The following is a 21539-nucleotide window of genomic DNA, read 5'->3' on the forward strand; positions in this document are numbered from 1 at the left end:
CCCAAGGACATACCCATCACTCTTATCCCAGACCCCGCCCAGCAGGCTTTCTCTCCTCCCCAAGCCTAGCATCCATCACCGAGTCTGCTTCCTCAGAGATCTTTTCCCCCAAACCCAGCGATTATCTGAGCCTCAGTTTCCACCTAAGTTTCATTTCTGTGTCCATATGCAAATGTAAATAATGATAGTAACTGTATCCTAGGTGAGTGTGAGGGTTCAAATAAGATGATGCCCTTGAATTGGTTAGAACAGAGCAAGACACTTCGTAAGAACTCAAAGAAGACCACCATTATTGCTATTGCTGTTTGTGACTGTGGTTATGACTACTACTATCTAGGAGGAGATGGTTGGCTATATTTTTCAAAATATTTTTAGTCCCATGGGCTCTTGAAGAACCTGTCACTTCCCACCAAGGGTTGGAGGGGAGAAAATGATGCCATATGACTGCTAAGTCTAGGATATAAAAATGATGTAGCTTCTGTCTCTTTTAGTCTTTGTCTCTCTTGTCTCTGTCTCTTTCTCTGTTTCTCTGTCTATCTCTCTCGTCTCTCATTCCATTCACCCTCATGGTGTTGTGAGGATGCCCAGGCCACATGAAGAGACCATATGGGAATGTCCCAGCTGACTGCCCCAGTTACATCTTAGCCAACAGGCAGCATCAACAAGCAGCCATGAGTGTAAATGAGCCTTCAGCTGAGACCAAGTCCCAGCAGGAGAATGGCTCCCCAGAGATTTCTATGTGCTAGTCCCCAAAGCCTGTGAGTATTCTCCATTTCACAGCAGAAGAACTACACATGGAATTAGGGTTGTGGACTTTGAGAGGGAGAGAGAGCAGCCTGGGTTACACAGGTGTGCCCCCCATCTAATCACACAGGTCTGTATAAGCAAAGATTCTTTCCCCAGAGGCTGGAGGGAGCAACAGGGAGAGACGGGCAGAGACATGCAGCAGAGGAAGAGGCAGGAGCGATTTAAGCAAGCCAAGGATTTAAGCAAGGCCTGCTGTTGCTACCTTTGGAAATGGAGAAAAGGGCTACCCTCTAGGAATAGCAGAAGGGAAAGGCTACCCACTCCAGTATTCTAGCCTAGAGAAATCCATGGACTGTATCTAGTCCATGGGGTCACAAAGAGTCAGACACGACTGAGCAGCTTTCACTTCACTAGGAATTGAGGCTACCTCTAGAAGCTGAAACTTCCATCCCAGTAAAGAAATGGGGACTTCAGTCCGACCATCACAAGGAACTGAATTCTGCCAACCACCTGAATGAGCAAGAAAATAGATTCTCCCCTAGAGGCTCTTAAGGAGCACAGACAGCCCTGTTGTCCCCTTGATTTCAGCTTTGGGACACTCTAAGCAGAGACCTAGCTGTCCCCACCAGAATTCTAACTGATAAGAAGGTAAGAAGATCAGTTGGTGTGGTTTTAAGCCTCTGCATTTGGGATAATTTGTTGTGGCAGCAGCAGAAAATAAAGCAGCCTTGAAGATCTCCTCCTGAGGCTGGAGCAGAGGCGAAGACCCCCATTCCTGTAAGTGAGGGCATGTTCTGCGCCAGCGCTGGAGGACAGGCTGTTACCACCCAGCCCCAGTAACTGACACAGCGTCTGCCCCACCCCTCCCCGGAGGAGTCTGCTCTCTTCTTCGAACTCCCCAAGCCGTGGTTTATTCATGTGAAACATGAGAATAGTAATAATAAAGAGGCACCTGGCATATGCTGCCATAAAAAGGTACCATGCTGTGTTTCTAGGTGAATGTTTGGTAACCAATTTGCATTATATGATACCATCGTTGTGAAATTAAAACCTATGGACATCATAAAGAGATGTCTCATCACACCCATTAGCATAGCTATTATCCAAAAAACAAAACCAGAAGATGGGTGAGCAAGGATGTGGAGAAATTGGAATCCTTGGGCATCACTGGTGAGGATGTCAAATGGTATAGCCACTGTGGGAAATGATATGGTGGCTCCTCAAAATAATTAAACATAGAACCACCAACTGATTCACCAATTCCACCTCTGCATATATACCCAAGAGAACTGAAAGAGGAATTGGAATAGATGTTTGTAGACTCATGTTCATAGCAGCATTATTTAGAATAGCTAACACCTGGAACCAACCCAAACGTCCATTGGTGAATGAATAGATAAACAGGATGTGGTCTGTGCATACAGTGGAATATTACTCAGTCTTAAAATGGAAGGAAACTCTGACACACGCTACAATGCGATCAAACTTCAGATAGTATGTTAAGTGAATTAAGCTAGTCACAAATACTGTATGATCCATGTAAATGAATTATGAATTACCTGTAATAAATATAGTAGGAATGTGTGTGCATGCATGCTAAGTCGCTTCAGTTGTATCTGACTCTTTGCAACCCCATGGACCATAGCCTGCCAGGCTCCTCTGTCCATGGGATTCTCCAGGCAATAATGGAATGGGTTGCCATGCCCTGTTCCAGGGGATCTTCCCAACCCAGGGATCGAACCCAAAGAATAATATTAGTCAAATTCATAGAGACAGGAAGTAGGATACTGGTTGCCAGGGGCGAGGGCAAGGAGGCATGTGGTGTTACCATGTAATGGAATGGATACAAGAGTTTCTGTTTGGGATGATGAAAAAGTTCTGGAAATGGGATGATGGTGATAGTTACACCACAATGCAAAAGGATTTAATGTTACTGAACTGTACACTCAAATTAGGTTAAAACAGCAAATTTTATGTTGGGTATATTCTACCAAAATTTTTTTTAAAACTTTATGCATGTATGTTTGTACCTGTATTATCTGTGGATGCTCAGTCGTGTCCAACTCTTTGCAATCCCATGGACTGTAGCCCACCAGGATCCTCTGTCCATGGAATTTTCCAGGTAAGAATATGGGAGTGGGTTGCCATTTCCTTCTCCAGGGGATCTTCCCTACCCAGGGATCGAACCTGGGTCTCTTGCATTTGCAGGCAGATTCTTTACCGTCTGAGCCACAAGGGAAGCCCCCACCTTTAAGCTTTATGGAAAGCTTAAAGGATACATTCTATATCATCAAGGGTGGGAATAAAGTGTGGGAGCATAGTATGGGAAGCATGTATTTCATCTTTTACTTAATATACCTATATATTGCTTAACCAAATTATATAAGGAATGAGTTAAGCTTGCAATAATAATAATACAAACAAATATGTATTTTATTTTTAAAAAATGTTTATTTATTTAGCTGTGTTGGGTCTTAGTTGCAGCATGCAGGATCTTAGTTCTTGGACCAAGAATGGAACTCCGGGCCCCCTGAATCATATGCATTTTTAAATGGTGCCAGCAACACCCACTTCAAAGGCATGATGTGAGGATTAACATCCTTGCTGTAGGAAAGGCACCTACCTACCCTGGGCCTGTTTTGGAGTTCTCACTAGAGGAACGTAAAACCCTCCCCCTTCCTTTTCCCAGTCCTGAGCCTTTTCTCATTACTAGGGTTGGCCCTAGAATTGAAGGACCCGAGCCCAGCACAGCTCTGTGCCCATCTCACTGTCCAGCAGAGCAGCCACGACTAAGGAAGGGTCCACCCCAAGAGGCCTACCCTCAGCCTGGTGATCCACCCAATCGTGAGGCTGGGAAACTGTCTCCACCTCGGGAATGAGCAGGAGGGTTGAGTATTAAACACTAGGAGGAAAAACATGATCCTTTATGGGTGGCCGCATCATTAAGTGCAACAATTGCTGCCTTCTGGATCATTCTCAGAGACCACCCTCTGGGCACCTGTTTTTGGTTAGTCAGAATCTACTTCTAGGCCTGTACAGACTCAAGCTTGCTACATAGCTAGGTGCCCAGCGGTCGTGAGCATAGGCTCCAGAGCAGGCTAGTGGGGGAGCAAAGGGGCGGGAATTTGGAGGCCAGCTCTGCCACTTTCCTGCTTTGTAATCTTAAGGTACTACTTGGCCACACTGTACCTCTGATTCCTTACTATAAATTGAAAATAATGATGGCACCACATCACAGAATGTTTCAGAGTCAGTGAATAATACATGTATGGTTCTATGGAAACTGATAAATAGCAAGCCCTGAATAAAAACTTACAGAATGAATTATACTATCTTTGAATTGGTCCTAACAGGCCTAAATGGTTTGGTGGCTCCTGAGAGTTTTACATAACAAACCCAGAAGTACACTATTGCACTGGTCTTTTGAGCCACTCCAAAAATAAATATAGGTGATTTTCTGAAGTCTAAAACCCCAAAGTGCTAAAAGAAAAGTAATTTTTTGTCATCAAAATATTCTGATGATATAAAAATTAAAACTTTGGTTTTTGGCATCAGATAACAAATAGATGGGGAAACAGTGGAAACAGTGACAGACTTTATTTTGAGGGGCTCTAAAATCACTGCAGATGGTGACTGCAGCCATGAAATTAAAAGACACTTACTCCTTGGAAGGAAAGTTATGACCAACCTAGACAGCGTATTAAAAAGCAGAGACATTACTTTGCCAACAAAGGTCCGTCTAGCCAAGGCTATGGTTTTTCCAATAGTCATGTATGGAGAGTTGGACTATAAAGAAAGCTGAGTGCTGAAGAATTGATGCTTTTGAACTGTGGTATTGGAGAAGACTTGAGAGTCGCTTGGACTGCAAGGAGATCAAATCGTCAATCCTAAAGGCAATCAATCCCGAATATTCATTGGAAGGACTGATGTTGAAGCTGAAACTCCAATACTTTAGCCACCTGATGCGAAGAACTGACTCATTGGAAAAGACCCTGATGCTGGGAAAGATTGAAGGTGGGAGGAGAAGGGGAGGACAGAGGATGAGATGGCTGGATGGCATCACTGACTCGATGGATGTGAGTTTGAGTGAACTCCAGGAGTTGGTGATAGACAGGGAGGCCTGGCATGCTGCAGTCCATGGGGTCGCAAAGAGTCAGACACGACTGAGCGACTGAACTGAATTGAACTGAACTGAACAAACAAAATCAACTTAGACAAGTAATAGATTTGGGGAAATACTTGCAACATAGAAAATTGAAGGTTAATATTTATAATATGCCAATGAGGTTAAAAATAGAAGGAATTAAATTTCAAATTGGGATAAGTACATGAATAAGCAAATCACAGCAGAACAAGTCCAAAAGGTCAATAAACAACATATGTGAAACGAATCGCTAGTCCAAGTTGGATGCAGGATACAGGGTGCTCAGGGCTGGTGCTCTGGGATGACCCAGAGGGATGGGATGGGGAGGGGGTGGGAGGGGGTTCAGGATGGGGAACACGTGTACACCCATGGCAGATTCAAGTCAATGTATGGCAAAACCAATACAATATTGTAAAGTAAAATAAATAAACAGAAAAAAAAATAAAAAGAAAAGATTCAAACTCTGGGCTATGTAAATTGAAATAATAAGAGGATACTATTTTTCAACCAACAGTTTGGATTATATATAATATTTTAAGTTACATAACATCTACTACCAGAAAGTTGTGATAAACTGGGTTCTTTTGTTCAAATCCAGAAAATGAGAATTATTTCAGCTTTATGAGAATTACTTCCAGAAATAGTCATTAACATGTAAAAATACATATATTCTTTGACCTGGCACTCTCTTTCTAAGAAATATATCTTACAAAATAAAAACACTGGTACCTAATACATATGCTTGTCACACACCTCTTCACCATGACAAGACGCAAGCCACCCATCAAATCATTCATGGATAAATATATTCATATTACACAGCCATAAAAAAGAATGGATTAGAGCAATGGCAAAATTAGAAGGATTTCTTCAAAACATTGAAGAGTAAGAAAAACAGAAAGCAGGAAAATATGTATGAAAATAATCCCATTTCTGGTAAAAAATAAATAAAAACTCCAAATTGATGCAGTTATGTAAATATTTGGGCTTATGAAATAAAAATTATTAAAAACGTAGCTGCAAAAAAGTATGTGCTATTGTTGGATACACATTTACACATGGAAAACACAAAAATGCTCTGTCTAGAAGATTAACTATGAAAATAGTGAGGATCATGGTCTCTGGGAAGGAGGAAGTGAGTGAGTGAAGGCGCTCAGTCGTGTCCGACTCTTTGCGACCCCATGGACTGTAGCCTCCAGGCTCTGAGGAGCCTCTCAGTCCATGGAATTTTCCAGGCAAGAGTACTGGAGTGGGTTGCCATTTCCTTCTCCAGGGGATCTTCCCAACCCAGGGATCGAACCCTGGTCTCCCACACTGCAGGCAGACGCTTTACCTTCTGAGCCACCAGGGAAGCCAGGGGAGGAAGGAGAGGGTGGTTAAATGATAATTAGTTTTATTTGTAATACCTTATTTCTTTAATGAAAAGCACACTGTCAGCAAATATGAGAAATGGTTAATAGCTGAGTCGTAGGAGTAGGGATGTTTGTTACATTATTCTTTAAAATAAAAATAAGAAAAGTAAAATAAATCTAACTATACATTCTGTCTCAGTTGATTCAGTCTGGTGTGACAGAATACCATAAACTGGGTGACTTATAAATAGTACAGATTTATTTCTTACAGTTTGGGAAGCTGGAAGTCCAAGCTCAAAGCACCAGCAGATTCAGTCTGGTAAAAGCCCCCTTCCTGGTCCATTGACCACTGTGCTCTCACTGTGATCTCACGTGGCAGAAGGGCAGGAGAGTTCTCTGGGGCCTCTTTTATGGGGCATGATTTGCATTCATAGGGGCTCCACTCTCATGACCTAATCACTTCCCAAAGGCCTCACCTCCTAAAATCAGTACCTTGGAAGCTAGGCTTTCAGTATATAAATTTACAGAGGGGCATAAACATTCAGTTCATTCCACATTCATTATATAATGAGAAATCATCAAAAGCATCTGTTATGGAGTCTATAGATTTACCCCACACAGTTTCCCCATCTATACAATAAGTAATAATACTCATAATAGGTTGCTGAGAAGTTCAAATGAAAGAATACTTACAAAAGGGCCCAGCACTCAGCCAGCATCAGTGAGCCCTATCTCCTTAGGAACTTGTGTAGATATTGGCAAAATACTTTGGCGCCCCTCCCAGGGGCTGATAATCTGGCCCAAGCATGGGGGCCTTAATGGCTAATCTGAACTCTTGGGCATTTCCAGAAGCCAGGGGCAGAAGGAATACCACAAGAAAGGAAAACTACAGATAATATCTCTTACGAACATAAATCTGAAAATCTTCAAGAAAAATATTGGCAAACTAAATATAGCAACATATAAAAAGAGTTATACACCGTGACCAACTTGGAGTTATCACAGGAATGCAAGTTTGGTTCAGGATCTGAAAATTAACTAATGTAATAAATCATATCAATAAAATAAAAAACAAAAATCACATGATCATCTCAATTGACATAAAATATGCTTTTGCCCATCTGAATAGAGAGTTCCAAAGAATAGCAAGGAGAGATAAGAAAGCCTTCCTAAGTGAACAGTGCAAAGAAATAGAGGAGAACAAGGAATGGGAAAGACTAGAGAGCTCTTCAAGAAAATTAGAAATACCAAGGGAACATTTCAAGCAAAGATGAGCACAGTAAAGGACAGAAATGGTATGGACCTAACAGAAGCAGAAGAGATTAAGAAGAGGTGGCAAGAATACACAGGAAAACTATACAGAAAAGATCTTCATGACCCAGATAACCACGATGGTGTGATCACTCACCTAGAGCCAGACATCTTGGAGTGCAAAGTCAAGTGGGCCTTAGGAAGCATCACTATGAACAAAGCTAGAGGAGGTGATGGAATTCCAGCTGAGCTCTTTCAAATCCTAAAATATGATGCTGTGAAAGTGCTGCATTCAATATGCCAGCAAATTTGGAAAACTCAGCAGTGGCCACAGGACTGGAAAAGGTCAGTTTTCATTCCAATCCCAGAGAAAGGCAATGCCAAAGAATGCTCAAACTACCACACAATCACACTCATCTCACACGCTAGAAAAGTAATGCTCAAAATTCTCCAAGCCAGTACGTGAACTGAGAACTCCCAGATGTTCAAGTTGGATTTGAAAAGGCAGAGGAACCAGAGATCAAATTGCCAATATCTGCTGGATCATAGAAAAAGCAAGAGAGTTCCAGAAAAACATCTGCTTCATTGACTATGCTAAAGCCTTTGACTATGTGGATGACAACAAATTATGGAAAATTCTTTAAAATATGGGAATACCAGATCACCTTACCTGCCTCCTGAGAAACCTGTATGCAGGTCAAGAAGCAACAGTTAGAACCAGACATGGAACAATGGACTGGTTCCAAATTGGGAAAAGAGTACATCAAGCCTATATATTGTCACCCTGCTTATTTAATTTATATGCAGAGTATATCATGTGAAATGCCAAGCTGGATGAAACACAAGCCAGAATCAAGATTGCCAGGAGAAATATCAATGATCTTATCAGATATGCAGATGATACCACCCTTATGGCAGAAAGTAAAGAGGTACTAAAGAGCCTCTTGATGAAGGTGAAAGAGGAAAATGAAAAAGCTGGCTTAAAGCTCAACATTCAAAAAACTAAGATCTGGTCGCATCACTTCATGGCAAACAGAGGGGAAACAATGGAAACAATGACAGACTTTATTTTCTTGGGTTCCAAAATCACTGCAGATAATGACTGCAGCCATGAAATTAAAAGGCGCTCCTTGAAAGAAAAGCGATGACAAACCTAGACAGCGTATTAAAAAAGCAGAGACATTACTTTGCCAACAAAGGTCCATCTAGTCAAAGCTATGGTTTTTCCAATAGTCATGTGCAGATGTGAGAGTTGGATCATAAAGAAGGCTGAGCACCAAAGAATTGATGCTTTTTAACTATGATATTAAAGAAGACTCTTGAGAGTCCCTTGGACTGCTTTGACTGGATTCAAACCAGTCAATCCTAAAGGAAATCAATCCTGAATATTCATTGGAAGGACTGATGTTGAAGCTGAAATTCCAATACTTTGGTCACCTGATGCGAAGAGCTGACTCATTAGAAAAGACCCTAATGCTGGGAAAGATTGAAGGCAGGAGGAGAAGGGGATGACATAGGACGAGATAGTTGGATGGCATCACTGACTCAATAGACATGAGTTTGAGCAAGATCCAGGAGATGGTGAAGGAAAGGGATGCCTGGCATGCTACAGTGTGTGGGGTTGCAAAGAGTCAGACATGACTGAGCGACTGAACAGCATGCTTTTGACAAAATCCCACAACTTTTCATGGTAGAAACACTCAACAAACAGGTAATAGACGGGAACTTCCTCAACCTATTAAAGGGCATCTACAAAAGGCCCACTGTTTAACATCATATATAATTGTAAAAGATTGGATGCATTCCTGGTAAGATCAAGAATAAGGCGAGGATGTTCGTTCTCACTCCTTCTATTCAATGTTGTACTACAGGCTCTAGCCAAGGCAACTAGGCAAGTAAAAGAAATAAAAGGCACTCAGATTGGAAAGGAAGAAGTAAAAACTATCTCTATTCACTGATGACATTATCTTGTACTTAGAAAATCCTAAGGAATCCACTAAAACTACTAGAAATAATAAAAGAGTTCATTAGGTTGCAGGACATAAGATCAATGTATAAATATCAATTGTCTTACTATATACTTGCAATAAATAATCCAAAGTGAAAAATTTTAAAAAATCATATTAACAATTGCATTAAAATGAATAAAATCATTAGGAATAAGTTAACAAAAGAAGTACAAGACTTGCACACTGAAAACTGCAAAACATTGTTGAAAGACATTTTAAAAGATCTAAATAATTGGAAAAACAACCTATGTTTATGGTTTGCAAGACTTAACATTGTTAAGACAGCAGTCTGCCAACCTGATCTGCAGATTGAGTACAATCCCCATCAGAATCCCAGATGACTTCTTTATGGAAATTAACAAACTGATTCTAAAATTTATAGAGAATTTCAAAGGACCATGGTGGATAGCAAAAAAATAATAATAATAATAATCTTGAGCCAAGAAGAACAAAATAGGAAGACTCACATTCCCTGATTTCAAAACCTAGTACAAAGCTACAGTAATCAAGACAATCATGGTACTGGCACACAGATAGACATTTAAGTCAATGGGCTAGAATTGAGAGTCCAGAAATAACCCATCACATCTACAATCAACTGATATTTAACATGGGAGCCAAGACCATCCACCATCTTTTCAACAGATAGACTCTTAAGTCAATGGACAAGAATTGAGAGTCCAGAAATAAACCAACACATCTACAATCAACTGATATTTAACACGGGTGCCAAGACCATCCACCATCTTTTCAACAGATGGTGCTAGAACAACTAGACAGTCACAGAAAAAAAGAATGAAGTTAGACCCTTACCTATCACTGATGCTAATGCTAAGTCGCTTCAGTCGTGTCTGACTCTGTGCGACCCCATAGACGGCAGCCCACCAGGCTCCCCCATCCCTGGGATTCTCCAGGCAACAACACTGGAGTGGGTTGCCATTTCCTTCTCCAATGCAGGAAAGTGAAAAGTGAAAGTGAAGTCACTCAGTCGTGTCCAACTCTTAGCGACCCCATGGACTGCGGCCCACCAGGCTCCTCCATCCATGGGATTTTCCAGGCAAGAGTGCTGGAGTGGGGTGTCATTGCCCTCTCCGTACCTATCACTATATATAACAATTAGTTCAAAATGGATCAAAATCTTAATGTAAGGGCAAAACTGTCAATACAAAATTCAGAAGAAAACCAGGGGTAAATAGTCACAACCCTGAATTTGGCAATTCCTGCTCTTTTTCACTCTTTCCTCTCTTGTGCCTCTGTACAATGCATGGCATGGGGTAAGTACAGAGAGAATTATCATTGAATGAATAGCATGTCCCCTCCATGAGCAAGATGAATAAATAGAATCCATAGTGTGCAAGCCTTGACTTACATGCAACTTGCATGTCTGATTTCAGACAGTCTTCACAAGAGCCCCTAAGACAGAGGCTCCCATTAGACCCATTTTACAGATAAGAATACTGAGGATCAGAGGAGTTCAGCAGCTTGCCCTGAGTCACACAGCTTTGACAGCTGGAATTTGACTCCAGGCTATCTGGCTCTGGAGCCCATGCTCACCATCATCATACTCTATCACCCCTCACAAAAATATGAGTCTGCACAGCCTGTGTAGATGCTTGTCCTCTGAGCAGAGAGAGGAGATCAGGGTTCTGACCCCAGGCTGCCCTTTACATGTTGTACATTCAGAGGAATGTACAAGGAAGTACATTGTCTTCTGTAAGAGGAAGTCCTATCTCCTCCTTGGACCTCAGTTTCCCCATCCCAACAGGGAGCAGGTTGGACTGGATGGTCTCAGGAGGCCTTTCCAACTCAGACCTTCTGTGAAGTGGACATGAGCCCATGTGAACCTCCAGGGCCACAAAGATGTGGGTTAGCAGCATTGTTTCTGGTGGCTCAGTGGTAAAGAATCTGTCTGGCAAACAGGAGACACGAGCTCAATCCCTGGGTCAGGAAGATCCCCTGGAGAAGGAAATAGCAACCCACTCCAGTATCCTTGCCTGAGAAACCCCATGGACAGAGGAGCTTGGCAGGCCACAGTCCATGTGGTCCTAAGAGGAACAAAGATTAGTTGGCAGGAGGGCCCCTGGGGAAGGAAGAGTACAGACTGGGTGGGGGTTTGGGCAAACAGACCCTCTGGGTACAGGAGGAAATTAAGGCAGTCTGTTTGGAGTACAGTTTTGCAGCGTGTATCAAAAATGCAATTCCCCTGCTCAAATCTAGTAATTCCCCTTCTAAGTCTCCATCCTACCAGAATGCTCTCACCCACCCACCAAGACACACCCAAGGATTCTCCCTGCACCAGCATCTGTGATCTCAACAGGCTGGAAACAGATGGAAGGTCCCTCCATGCAGAAGTGGTTGAATCCATCACAGACATCCCTCCTCTGAAATCGTCTGCAGCACTTCACAAGATGGGGTGGGTGGTATGTTCTGACATGAAAAGAAGATCCTCAAAATATTGCTGAGGGAACAAAAAGCAAGAGCAATATATTTAATATAATCACACAAGTGCTGGAAAAAAAACCAAGACATGAATGTGTAAATGGGTGTTGATATAAATGCAGAGAGAAAGATCTGGAAGAATGGACCCTCTGGGGCAGAGAGCAGTTTGGGACAGGGTGTTGGCAAACACTTTCCCCTGATTCCCTCCATACTATTCCTGTGTTGTATGAATTTCTTACTGTGAAGACGTATTCATATTTTCCTGCGTCACTTTTAAAACAAACTAAATTGCCAAAGAGAAAACAAAGCAAGAAGTGTGAGCATGGCTGGTGCCTGCTTCTTCTTCTCCATGGCGTTTTTCCTCACTTAGAATATGCTGTGTGGAACTTTTTCTTGCCTTAGTTACTGTCTGTCCCCCCAGGAGAATGTCAGCCTCATGCGGGCTGGAACTTCTGCCTAGGATAAATCCAGGTATATATCAGGCACTTAAATAATATTTGATGAATGAATGAATGGTCTCTCTATTCAATCTCAAATGGAACTGAAACCAAGAAACACAGCCGCACACCCAGCAGTGATGTGGGCTGAACAAGGTCCCCTCTGAAAATAGCTTTCTGTCTTCAATCTCCCTTTTTCCATTCCCCAGACTCCAAGACCCAGTGCAGATGCTCCTTCCAGAAGCCTTTTCCTCTCATCCAATGATTTATTCCACAATCAGTCACTGAGCATCAGCTCCAGGCCAGGCCCTGAGCTGAGTGTTCGGGACACAGCCGTTTGCCTGGGACACAAAGAGACCTCCTGGGTCACCCAGCACAGAGCAGGAGGTAACAGCCCAGCACCCCCAAGACACACATCCTGGTTGCAGCTACTCATTTATCCATACGGGATAATTCTAGTGAAAAGATAAAAGTCCATTTCTCCATAATAACAAGTCCCAAGCTAAAAAGCCAGCTGCTAATGCTGGGGTGGAAACGAAGACCGAGAAGCAGTTTAAGAAAGCAAAGCATGGGGTAAGTCAACAGGCACAAAGTTACATGAATCTAGGCAGGAAGCAGTGCCGAGTCCACCCTTGCTTCAAGTGAAAACAGGAAATAGCCAATTGCAAGACTCTTTGGGTGAAGGGCTCCGAAGATGGGGAAACAGCTCATCAAATGAGAAAGAAAACTTGAGGCAGTTTAAAGTGGCAGAACTTATTTTAATACCATTATTCAATCATGTTGTGGCTGAGCAGTCACTGAAATGACTCTGTGATATTTCTTTTATGGAGGAGGGGGGCATCCCTAATTTACTAGAATGTTGTGCTCATATGATGCACCCTTCCTGAAGATACAGGGGGTGAGAGGGAAGAGCCCACAGAACAGATGTTCATAGCAGTGCCAGCTGAAACAGCAAAGAATTGGAGAATGTTTAAATGTCAAAAAAGCAAAAGCCCCTCTAAACCACTGGAGGTTCATCCACTCCATGGAATATATGCAACTCTAGAATAAAGGTCTTATAAACTTGTGGAAAGTGTCCTCCTGATAGTATTCTATATGGAGAAAGAAGCAGGAGGCTTTTTTCTTGTCTGGAAAAAAAGCTGTCTGGCTGAAAGAGCAACTTTAAAAACCATGCATTCACAAGGACAAACAAGAGCACGGAAAGATCCTTAAAATGTGAGAAATTGTAAATGAATTTTGTCTTTTATTTTTATGGCTGGTGCTACATTATTGTTTGTGCAATTAGAAATGCTGAAATCAAAACAAAGCCAGTTAAAGGCTACTTATAACTCAGATTTAAACACTCACACACAAACACTGAATGGAAAGTGACTGACTGGTCCTGAGCTGGGATTTTAGGGCCTTGGAGACAGAAGGATATGGAGCCAGTGCTTGAGAAACTCACAGATGGAGATGGGAAGGGAGATCATCATAACATAGTAGCAAGGCTCTGAGCGAGATGGGCACAAGAAATAATAATGTCAGTATTAAGAATAATGATGGGGATGACATCTAACATCAATGTAGTACTGTATTAGTCAGGATAAACTAGCATATGCTGCAGTAACAAACAAGCCCACAATCTCAGTGGCCAAGGCCTGTTGCTTATTCATGCTTGTTCATTGCAAGTCAGCTTGTTCATTGCCAGTCGGCTTGTTCATTGCAGAAGGAAGAGATGCTGCTTATTCTAGTTTGTAAAAGACTTGGGCAAGTGAAGCAGCCTCCATCCATTCAAAAGTTGCCAGTCACTGTGCAGAGAGAAAGAGTTCAGGGGAGTCTTACACCAGCAGTTAAATACTCTGGCCCAGGAAGTGACACCCATCTTTCCTGCAAATAGTTCATTGGCCAGAGCTACTTCTGTGCACCCAACTTCAAGGGGACAGGAAGTGTAATTCTACCAAGCTTCCGCAAAGCAAGGGCCAGAAATCTTTACTATTTTTAACTGCCATCAACACGATTTTAGGTGCTGTCCAAATGCATTACATGTATTGGCATTTTTAATTCAGATAACAAGTATAAGAGGTAGGGACTATTATCTCCATTATAAAATAGAGGAAAGTGAAGCCCAGAGAGGTGAAGTAACATACTCAAGGTCACAGTGGACGTGTTCCAACTGGACTTTGAGCCCAGGACCCTGGCTCCAGAATTGGGCCTCTTAGCTACATTACTCTACTGACTGCACTCAAAGGAAGAATAGCTCTTGGGGCCTGGGGCCAGAAAGCGGTCTGGGCGAGTGATGTTTGAGCTGATGATCAAAAAGCCTGACAATTGCCAACACCCCACAGCCTTGAAGGATGCTCTCACACCATATCAGGTATCCAGCTTCTTGCCAAAAGTGCATAACCTGAATAGAATCAGGAGGAAACAATAGGACCCAAATGGAGGGGTGTTCTACAAAGCAGCTGTCCTGAAAGCCTCAGCCTCATGGTTGTGAAAAACAAAAGGGGCAGGGAGGGTGGGGGCTGAGGCACTGTCTGGATTCAGGGAGACACACACGTGAATGCAAGCCTTGCTTCTCGGCTGGGTATTGTATATGGACACAGAGAATGTTGAATAGGGACAGTGTCAGATAACACTATGGTGTCAGCATTAACTTCCTAAATTTGATTATTATACTTGGATATGTAAAGAGAGTGCCTGTGTTCAGATATCCCCTGAAATATGGAGTCGTGTGAAGGGTCCTAACACCTGTACTTTCTCTCACAGGAGCCAGCAATAATCATAAGGATGTTGCAGGCAGGGGCACCCCTTCCAGGGCCAGAGTGTGGACTCTTGTCTACTTGAAAACGAATTGTCCCAGGAGACTCATGTGCTGACCAAGCAAGAGACTTGATTGGGAAGGCGCGCCCAGGCAGAGAGCAGGAGGGTAAGGGAAACCAGGAGGACTGCTCTATCAGGTGGCTCCCAGTCTTGGTTCTTATGCTGATGGGATTAGTTTTCGGGTTGTCTCTGGCCAATCATTCTGACGCAGCCTCCTTCCTGGAGACACACCCATCATTCAGCCAAGATGGCTGCCAGCGAGGAGGATTCTGGGAGGTTGATAGGATGTGTGGACTGGTGTCTCCTGTCTCCTTTTGAGCTTTCCGGAATTCTTGGGGCTTGTTAGTTCTGTGCTCCTTACCAGGACCTCCTGTTATAAAATAACTCACACAAATGGCTACTGTGGTACCTGGTCAGGGTGGGAGTTTCAATCAGTACTTCCTCTAACAAGAATACTATACACCGATAGAAGGAGAGAGAAAGCAAATGTAGCAACATGTTGCTGCTGCTAAGTCCCTTCAGTCGTGTCCAACTCTGTGCGACCCCATAGACGGCAGCCCACCAGGCTCCCCCGTCCCTGGGATTCTCCAGGCAAGAACACTGGAGTGGGCTGCCATTTCCTTCTCCAATGCATGAAAGTGAAAAGTGAAAGTAAATTCGCTCTGTCGTGTCTGACTCTTAGCGACCCCATGGACTGCAGCCTACCAGGCTCCTCCATCCATGGGATTTTCCAGGCAAGAGTACTGGAGTGGGGTGCCATCGCCTTTTCCGAGCAACATGTTAGCAACTGGTAAATACAGGTGACAGTAAACAGGCATTCACTGGACATTCTTGCAACTTTATACAGGCAGGAAACTTCCCCTTCAAAAAAAAAACCAGTGCCATCTGCCTTCTGTCCTGTTCTTGCTCTATGTGTGTGTGTGTGTGTGTGTGTGTGTGTGTGTGTGTGTGGTATTCACCATCTGGTTGGTGACACGGGCCATCCTTACCCACTGGTTACCCCTTTGAGGACTGACTCAGTCTGTCCCAGTCTGTCTGAGCAGGTGCTGAGAGTGTGGCCACCAAGCTCTGACCTTGTTACTTGTCACAGTGAAAGGAGGAGTTGCAAAAATCACATGGCCAGGATGGAGGAGAAAGGGGGCCAGTGTTGCAAGTAATTGATCCAAAAGTGTGCACGCCCCTGGGTCTGTCCTTATGTGCATGTGAAGGAGTGGGCCTGTGTGAAGCACACGCACATGAGAACTGCACAAAGTGTTTGTACTGAATGGCAGGCTTCCCACACTCTAAGACTGTTCATGCCACCCTTCTGTCTTCCCAAACGCCTCTTGGAGACAGAGCTCGTGGCTGGTGGCAGCTCTACCTGGAAACTCCTTGCAAAGTCCCTGCCCAGACCCAGTGCTTAGCCTGGTTGTAGAATGATTAAACTCCAGTTATCCTGCTTGTCCTGGTGGCTCAGTGGTAAAGAACCCTCCTGCAATGCAGAAGATGTAGGTTTGATCCCTGGGTCAGGAAGATACCCTAGAGAAGGAAGTGGCTACCCACTCCAGTATTCTTGCCTGTGAAATCCTGTGGACAGAGGAACCTGGTGGGCTATGGTCCATGGGATCGCAGAAGAGTCAGATACAACTTAGCAACTAAATAGCAACAACAAGAGCCCTGCCTGCAGGATTGGCTCCATAATTTCTGGGGCCTGTGAAAAATGCAAACACAGAGTCCCTTACCCCAAGATTATTTTTAAAAATTTACTACATCAACAGCAGAGCATTAACCCGAGCATGGAGCCCTGCTAAGCGTGGGTCCTGCACAGGTCACACGTTTGTGATCCTGGCCCTGCCTGCCAAGCTTCCTCTTCTGGTCTGACCCTGGCTATCCCACCAGACAGCCTCTGCTGCGTCCACCTTCATTCATTCATTCATTCAATACAAGTTTCTTGAGTGCCCACTACACCCCCAGAGACCATTCTACGTGCTGAGGATACAGCAGTGAACAGATTGGTCCATGCCTTTATGGAGCTTACGTTCTAGAGAAAGAGACAAACAAATAAGATAAATAAACATGTCCTACGTCAGACATTGAGCAGGGCTATGGTGAGAAGGGCTTCCCAGGTGGCTCAGTGGTGGGTTCTATCCCTGGGTCAGGAAGATCCTCTGGAGGAGGGAATGGCAACCAACTCCGGTATTCTTGTCTAGAGAACCCCATGGACAACAGAGGAGCCTGGCGGGCTACAGTCCATGGGGTCCCAAAGAGTAGAACACAACTGAGCGACTAAGCACATGAAGAAGAAACAAAGCAGGAAGGGACACAGGAAATATGAGGCACCCCAGGGAAGTTGGATGCTGGTAAGGAGACAGGATAATAACTAGAGTGGGCAAGGAAAGCTTCGCCAAGTAGGTGACTTCTGATTAAGGATCTGAAAGAAGTGAGGGACTGATCCAGGCACAGGGACCTAGGAGTTAAGGGACATTCCAGGGAAGGAGAACAGCCAGTGCAAAGGCCCTGAGGCGGGAACATGGCTGGAGTATTCAAACAACAGGAGGATGGTGCCTCTGCAGAGGAAGGACCAAGGCGGCTGAAGCAGGAGGCGAGGTCAGAGAGGAAAGGGGGTAGGGCACAGGAACCAGGCCTTGCTGGCCACGACCAGGAGTTTGGTTTGGATTTCAAAAAAAGGGAGGCCAGGGGAAGGTTTTGAGCAGAGAAATGAGCTGGCCTGATGAATATTTCAAAAAGATGGAACTGGTTTATGAGTGGAGAGTAGATGGGGTTTGGGGAGGCCAGGACAGAAGCAGGGAGGCAGGTTCAGAGATGCTGCCCTTCCCCCACCACGGGCAATTCTAGTCCTGGCTGTCAGCCCAGTGACAACACCTGTGACCTTCTGTGGTTTCTGCTGCCAGCACTTAGAGGGCAGGAGGCACTGGGAATGACCCAAAAAGCAGCCTTAAAAAAAAAAAAAAAGCAGGCTCAGCCAGTGACAAATGAGACAAACAAGCCAGCTTCCTCACCTTCAAGGGAGACACCCCGAAACAGGTGCTACAGCTTTGCTCCCGGTGCCCCCGCAGGAATGTGTCCCTGGTGCCCATGGAGGTCACTTGCTTGATAAGATAACCCCAGAGTCTTCCAGATGACAGTGGTAGCTCAGGCCATAAAGCATCTGCCTGCAATGCAGGAGACCCGGTTTGATCTGGGAGATCCGCTGGAGAAGGAAATGGCAACCCACTCCAGTATTCTTGCCTGGAGAATTGCATGGACAGAGGAGCCTGGCGGGCTACAGTCCATGGGGTCACTAAAAGTCTGACATGAACTAACGCACCTTCCTTCCCTACCATTGCTTCCTGGATTACCTCCCAAAGAACCACTTGCCGCCAAACCTTTGCCTGATATATGCCTCTGGGAGACCTAAGAGGGAAGGATGGCAGGACCCCAGTGAGAGCAGAAGGTGGTTGGGAAAGCCAGGACATCACAGATGGTGAGAAGGGGTCAGACTCTGGCTACTACTTTCAGACAAAGGGGTTGTGGGTCTGTAGACTCAAAGCACCTGTCTTCATTCACCGCTGCTTGTGTGTCTTGGTGGTGGTGGTCTAGTCGCTGAGTCGTGTCCTGCTCTTGCCTCCCCATGGACTGTAGGCCGCCAGGCTCCTCTGTCCATGGGATTCTCCAGGCAAGAATACTAGAGTGGGTTGCCATTTCCTTCGCCAGGGGATCTTCCCGACCCAGGAATCGAACCCGGATCTCCCGCACTGAGGGCTTGACGCGGGGGTTGGGAGGGTCTCCGCCTCCTGGGGGCCAGGAGGCAGGACCAGGGTCTGGACACAGGCCCTCGGTGCCCAGCCGCCAGTCCGTGTCCTGCAGGGCGGAGGGGCTGAGGCTGGGGGAGTTAATGAGGTCCCAGGCTGCAGCGCACCCCGCTGAAAATGACAAACGAACAGCATTAGAGGCCGTTCCCACAATTACTATCAGTTGGCTGTAATATAAATATGCAAATTCCCTGGGCTTGAACTTTAACACCCTCTGTAGAGACCATTCATCTCTTTAAAGTATTAATTTAAGTTGTAAAAGGGCCCATACATCACCGCGTGTCATTTTGAAAACAAATATTAATCAATTTTACCCTCGGAATTGCGGGCGGTGGAGGCGGCCCCCCGTTACTGCGGCACCAGGCGACGGCGGGGAGAGATTTACATATTCATCCGAGCTTAAGGAAGCCGGCGATAATGCAAGAACAACCCCCGAAACTTGGGCTTCCAGACCTTATCTGCGCGCCCCGCCGCCCGGCGCTGCTTGGGCATTCGCGGCACCGCCCCGCCATGCAAATGAGCCCCGAGCTATCTGATAACCTTGAAAGCCGGACCGCAAGCACGCGGGGCCGCTCCCGCTTCTCTCCTCCCAGAAACGACAAAGTATTGGGAAAAGGTTGGATTCGCCCGCCCTCCCCAAGCAGTGCAGGAACTACTTTGGCTTGTGGGATGCTGGTTAGGACTGGTAAGGGCGCGAAGTTTTCTCTTCTGCCAATCTTAGAACTAGAAACAGCAGGAGGGGCTGTTCCTAGTTGTAAGAAACAGAACTTCGGCACTGCGTTCGGCAGTGGGGAGCATCTCAAGGGTGGGCTTCTTCTGGGGACAGAAAAGAGCTGCGGAGTCCTAGAGTCCTGGGTTTCAGCACTGATTCTGTGTGTCCACGCTGCATAAACTTGCATGGGTTGATTTGGCGTCTCTGAGCCGCAATTACATCATCTGAAAATTGAATCCGGATGGATGCTAAAGATACCGACTCACAGAGTGGCTGTCAAGATTAGAAATTATCTCTCAGAAGCACCTAGCACAGAAATGGATATATAGTCAGCTCTCAAATTGCATTATCGACAAGTATTATCCCCAAATATTGTCATCTCCCCATCAGCCCCTGCTTCCACTTCTCCATCCTTGCCTTGGAAGTGGGTGTAGAGGACAGGAGCCCCCGCATCCCCAATTTCCACAGTGTGTGTCTAAGAAAATCTCCGGCCACCTGCCTAAATATCAGCCACTTCTTTACCAAAAAAGACAGGGCCCCCACAAAGTCCCTTGAGTGAAATGCCAGGCCTGGTGAAGTTACCGACCCCGCCCCCCCACCCCCCCACCTCCCCGCCAAGGCTCTGACCCACCTCGGCTTCCCCAAGGAGATAGCGCTGTTCCTCCAGGCAACTTCTTGAGGCGGGGGCTTGCGGGCACGTAAGGACTCCAGTTCAGCTCGAGGCTGCCGCTGTTCCCTGGCCCAGCCAGCAGAGGGCGCATCACACCTGGACAGGTGTAGGAAAGAAAACCTACGCTTGTCCCCTCTTCCCTTCCCAAGGTGTCCCTTAGTGGCCTGCACACGTGTGTGGGCACCCACTGCATCGCGTGAGTGTACACGCACATTCTGGCACAAGGGACATCCAATATGCGATCCACCTCCATATCACACCCCAGAAAATCCCACCTCCCTTCACCCCCACCCCCACCTAAAAGGCTGGAACTCACTGGGTGGAACTCTACACAGCCCAAGTGTTCTCTGGGGAATGTTATATTGACCACTAAGTATTTTCCACCGCCCTCTGGGAATGTTGCTTATCAGCCAACACCAGACATTCTCTGGGGGAGCGGAAGATGCTGGCTCAGGTGAGGAACAGGACAAGCTCCCTACCCTCTTCCCTCTGCAACAGACGCTTATTGCATCACTTCTAAGCCTGGGCAGGATTCGGGCTCACTCAGGGATACAATCGGAGAAGGCAATGGCACCCCACTTTAGTACTCTTGCCTGGCAAATCCCATGGATGGAGGAGCCTGGTGGGCTGCAGTCCATGGGGTCACTAAGAGTCGGACACCACTGAGCGACTTCCCTTTCACTTTTCACTTTCATGCATTGGAGAAGGAAATGACAACCCACTCCAGTGTTCTTGCCTGGAGAATTCCATGGACAGAGGAGCCTGGTGCGTCCCAGTCCATGGCGTCACCAAGAGTTGGACACGATGGAGACTGAGTCTCTGTCTCACGACTTTCACACGTAAGCTCTGCGTCTGCATCTGCTTGGGTGTGTGTTGAAGCACAAATAAGTGAATGGACTTGTGCGTGTTGGTCTGTGAGAGTAGGTCCAAAGAATGACAATCAGAGATAATGACAGGAAAAAATTAAGCACAGTCAGAAGCCAAAAAATAAAAAGAAATTCTTGTTCAAAACACTCTACATTCAAATTTTGAATTCACCACCCATCCATCCCACAAATATTTACTAAGGATCTAGTAAATTTCAGGTAAACATCCACTCAGGATTTCCAAGAGCTGCATTATGAGGAGCAGAGCAGGCAGCTGGAGTTTTCATCAAACCTGAGGAGGAGCTTTAGGCTATGAATCAAA

Source organism: Bos mutus, chromosome 18 (assembly GCF_027580195.1).
Source record: "Bos mutus isolate GX-2022 chromosome 18, NWIPB_WYAK_1.1, whole genome shotgun sequence".
Lineage (NCBI taxonomy): Eukaryota > Metazoa > Chordata > Mammalia > Artiodactyla > Bovidae > Bos > Bos mutus.